A 4,972-nucleotide genomic window follows, 5' to 3' on the forward strand; every position below is an offset into this window, starting at 1 on the left:
CTCGCTGTCTGCTCGTGACTCACTCACTCCGCTCGGCGTGTTTCCGCGGCTCCTGCGGACTGCAGCGTCTCTCCAGACGTCCTTTCTTCTTCAGACCGAATAATACTCCATTGTGTCCGGGTCACACCTTGTTTATCCCTCCGTCTGGGAACCGGCCCTCTGGCTGTCTCCACCTTCCGGCTGTGGTGAGTGGTGCTGCCTGGACAGGTGTGTGGGCCCATGGAACCTTCTGGAAAGGCCCGCTGCCCTCCCCGCAGCTCTGGTCTTGCCTCTGGGGCCGGGTGGGCAGGTCCACACTAGGGAGAAGAGAGACGGTGGGAGAGCCTCACATGGGGACAGGGTCTGGAGAGGGGGGTAGAGGGTGCAAACCTGGCTCGTGGCTTGACCCCCACCAATGTTCCCACCTCACTCAGAGTGCAGGCTGAAGGCCTCATGAGGCCCTGCTCCTTCGCAATCCTCCCCCACGAATCTAGTCATGCTGGCCCTGGTGACGTGGGAAACAAAAGGCAGAAGAAAAATTATTAAATCTCACTGCCCGCGGCCCGTTGACAAGGCCTTGAAACAGGAAGAGTGACCTTCCTCTGGGGACTCAGCTGGGGGACTCAGACGTGCTGAACTTTGCTGAGGGCAAAGGCGACCTTAGCCCAACTGCCTGGACCTTGTAAGTCCGAGGTAACATAACAGACATTCCTCTGGAAACCTCCTTTACCGCTCCCCGCAGGACCCTCCCTAACCCTCTCCCAGCTCAGACGTGGGCAATGGGCCGCGCCTGACACCTCCCGTGCGCCTTTCTGCCCGCGGGGCCTGTCCCTGTGATTTCATAAAACCACCTTTTTGCACCAAAGACGTCTCAAGAATTCTTTCTTGCCTGGAGGCTTTGAACCCTAGCGGTCTTTCCTACATCGCCCCACATTTCTCAAACAAGGAAGAGAAGCCCCCACCGGAGAGAGGGGGGCTGCTCTGAGCTCCCTCCATGAACGGAGAGCGCCGTTGCCCCTGCGGGCCCTGTGGCTCGCTCACTTCTGTCCGGGCAGCGCTCCTGGTGAGGCCTTCCGGGACCACCCACGGACCACGGCAGGCTTCCCCGTGCTTTGCTGTCCTTCCCAGCTCAGCTTTTTTTTTTTCTTTTTTAAGACTTAGTTATTTATTTGACAGAGAGAGACAGCGAGAGAGGGGACCCAAGCAGGGGCAGAGGGAGAGGGAGAAGCAGGCTTCCCGCCGAGCAGGGAGCCCGACGTGGGGCTGGATCCCAGGACCTCATGACCTAAGCCGAAGGTAGACGCCTAATGACTGAGGTGCCCCCTAGGTGCTCCCCTCACCCAGCTTTTATACACCGGACTTATTCCCTGTGCCCGCCCCCCCACCGAAAGTCAGTTCCAGAAGAATAGGCATTTTGTTTCTGTTGCCCACTGGTATATTCCTGGTGCCTAGTAGGGGATCAGTGAGTAACTTTGAACGGTGAGGGGCCCAGCTCTTGGGGCAGCTTAGCCGGCTCCAGCCTCTCGCCAGATCTGTAGGCCTCAGACCCAGCGCCCCAACCCCATCCGGCCCCCTCTCTCCTGCACCTTGTACTGCGGAGGCCGAGTCTGCGTCTTCTCCCTTCCTTACCTGCATCCCAACCCGCCCCAACTCCACCCAACCCGTCTCAACTGTTTCTGAACCGCAGGGAGATTGGGAGCCTCTTGCTACCGACAGCTCACGTGGGTCACCAAAATCTGTAGATTCCAGATGTTTTCCAAACCCACGCCCTCTGCATCGCCGCTGCAGGCCGGGCCTTTGCACGTGCGGTTCCCTGCACCTCGGTGCCCTTCCTCATCCCCTCTGTTCGGGGCTTCTCTTGTCCTTCAGGTTAAATGGAAGATACTCACCAGCAGGGGTGTCCGGCTGGCTCGGGCGTAGAACATGTGGCTTTTGATCTTGGGGTTATGAGTCAACCCCGCGTTGGGTAGAGAGCGTACTTTAAAAATAAATAAAACAAAATACTCATCGATAGCCACTAAAACCATCAAGTCTGGCACACAGAAGTGGGGCCACGGAGCGCCACTGCTCCTGGCAGGAGGCAAGAGGAAGCACATGTCCTGGACGCATTCTGGTGCTCTTGGCGCCTCCCGGCCAACCGGTCCGCAGGAAGCACGGGGAGTGATGAGTTCATCACATGCGGACGCCATCAGCCAGACCCCGTACTCGGGCAGTTCTAGCAGCAACAGACCCAGTTAATCGACAATGAAACAGCATGAAAACAAGGGGGAAGGAGTAACTGTTTAAAAACGGTTTAAGACACAGCCCACTGACCGAGTGCAGCGTGAGGCCCCGAATTAGATTCTGATCTGAACAGGCCACTCACAAAATGCATTTTTTAAAAGATTTTATTTATTTATTTGACAGAGAGAGAGAGAAATCACAAGTAGGCAGAGAGGCAGGCAGAGAGACGGGGAAGCAGGCTCACTGCTGGGCAGAGAGCCCAACGCGGGGCTGGATCCCAGGACCCTGAGATCATGACCTGAGCCGAAGGCGGAGGCTTAACCCACTGAGCCACCCAGGTGCCCCGCAAAATGCATTTTTGACACCATCCAGGAAATCTGAACACAGGTTGGCTATTACATGCTATTAAGCATGTAATTCCTATTAAGAATTACTGTTAATTTTGTGCCTTATGTTTAAAAAAATTCCTTGTCCACTAGAGATGCGTCCTGGAGTGTCTGCGGTATTGCCGGTGGAGGCTTCACGGAAGCTCTCCCTGCCGAGGCAGAGTGTGTGGCTGCTGTGGGGGAAAGCAGGGTCGTTTGACAGAATCGGACGGTCGCGCCCCGTGCTGCCTCTGCACCAGCAGGGTGACAGTTCTGGGCGTGTTCGTGAGAATCGTTCTCTCCTTGGGGCGCCTGGGTGGCCCCATCAATGGGACGTCCAGGCTTGGCGTATGCTCAGGTTGCCATCTCGGTGTCACGGGGTGGAGCCCAAGGGCTCTGTGCTCCCTGAGAGTCGGCAGGGGATTCCCTCCCTCTCCCTCTGTCCCTCCTCTGGCTCGTGCTCTCTCTTTCCCCCTCTCTCTAAGATAAATAAATAAACCTTTAAGAAAAAGAGAATATTTCTCTACTTATTAAGATAAATTCCATCTAGGTTTCTTCTTAGGGCGGACTGTGTGCTCTCCTCTGGGACGCCACGACAAAGCTATGTTCCTGTCCACAAGAAGCTCCAGGGGATGGAGAAGACAGGTGAGGGCTCGGACCCCGTTGGTGTTCTGTGATCAGGGTGTGACTGGGGCGAGCTTGGGAGCCACAGAGAGCTGGAAAGGGTCACCTGACCCAGTGAGGGGGGCACTCCTAGAGGACGGCTTGTCTGGCCTATCAAGATACCACAGGGGTGGGACGCCTGGGTGGCTCAGTTGGTTAAGCAGCTGCCTTCGGCTCAGGTCATGATCCCAGTGTCCTGGGATCGAGTCCCACATCGGGCTCCTTGTTCTGTGGGGAGCCTGCTTCTCCCTCTGCCTCTGCCTGCCACTCTGTCTGCCTGTGCTCGCTCTCTCTCTCTCTGACAAATAAATAAATAAAATCTTTAAAAAAAAAAAAAAAAAAAGATACCACAGGGGTGCCTGGGTGGCTCAGTGGGTTAAGCCTCTGCCTTCGGCTCAGGTCATGATCTCAGGGTCCTTGGATCGAGCCCCTCATCGGGCTCTCTGCTCAGCAGGGAGCCTGCTTCCCGCCCCCCCTCTGCCTGCCTCTCTGCCTGCTTGTGATCTCTGTCTGTCAAATAAATAAATAAAATCTTTAAAAAAAAAAAAAAAGATACCACAAAACACAATTGCTCCAAGCAGACCACGGCCTAATGGTCTGGGGACACGGTCAAGAGCCGGCCTGGTGCGTTCTCGCTGGAGTGCAGCTCTCACCATATGAGGAAGAAAGCCCAGCACCAACCCAAGATACATGCCATCTCCGTTCTAGGGAGGAGAAAAATGATGTTCAAAGAGTTTAGGTAATGAACCCCAAGTACACAACCAATAAGGAGTTCAACCAGAGTTTGAACCCACGATTGTTTGCCCGCAAAGGTGCGTTCTTCCCCTAAGTGCTGGAGGCTTCTCGTGACTAGGAGAGGGGATGGCTCTGAGCCGCCAGGGACCTGGGTGTGTAGGAGGCCGCGGTCTATTGTGCTGCCCAGTGTTTTCCCACTGAGGATTAGGTCTGGTGTAGGAGAGCCCAGGGGCTCTCATCCTAGCCAGGCTGAGTCTAGACCATCCCAGACTCGCTGTGTCCCATAGCGAAGGTCAGTTCTAGGAGGTCCCAGGCTGGGAATGAGAAAGTGAGAGTGCTTTAGTTCTGGGACACATGGCCTCTCCCCTCTCTTCCTTGACTCCCTCTCCCCATTTCCTTAACCTGGAGTTTGCAAAGAGAGTGGATTAAGAATTCCTTGGGGGCTGCCTGGGTGGCTTAGTTGGTTAAGTGTCTGCCTTTGGCTCAGGTCATGATCCCAGGATCCTGGGATTGGGGATGGAGTCCCTCATCTGGCTCCCTGCTCCGTGAGCCTGCTTCTCCCTGTCTTCTGGCTGCTGCTCCCCCTGCTGTACTCTCTCTCTCTCTGTCAAATAAATAAAATCGTAAAAAAAAATAATTCTTTGGATTTAAGCAGACTTGAATATTTATTAAGACTTTTCTGGGGGGCACCTGGGTGGCTCAGTGGGTTAAAGCCTCTGCCTTCGGCTCAGGTCATGATCCCAGGGTCCTGGGATCGAGCCCCGCATCAGGCTCTCTGCTCAGCAGGGATCCTGCTTCCCCCACCCTCTCTGTCTGCCTCTCTATCTACTTGTGATCTCTCTCTCTGTCAAATAAATAAATAAAATCTTTAAAAAAAAAAGACTTTTCTGGGGTGCCTGTGTGGCTCAGTGGGTTAAAGCCTCTGCCATCGGCTCATGTCATGATCTCAGGGTCCTGGGATCGAGCCCTGAATCGGGCTCTCTGCTCAGCGGGGAGCCTGCTTCCCC

This window comes from Enhydra lutris, unplaced genomic scaffold (genome assembly GCF_002288905.1).
Source record: "Enhydra lutris kenyoni isolate GAN:26980312 unplaced genomic scaffold, ASM228890v2 scaffoldscaffold94, whole genome shotgun sequence".
Classification (NCBI taxonomy): domain Eukaryota; kingdom Metazoa; phylum Chordata; class Mammalia; order Carnivora; family Mustelidae; genus Enhydra; species Enhydra lutris.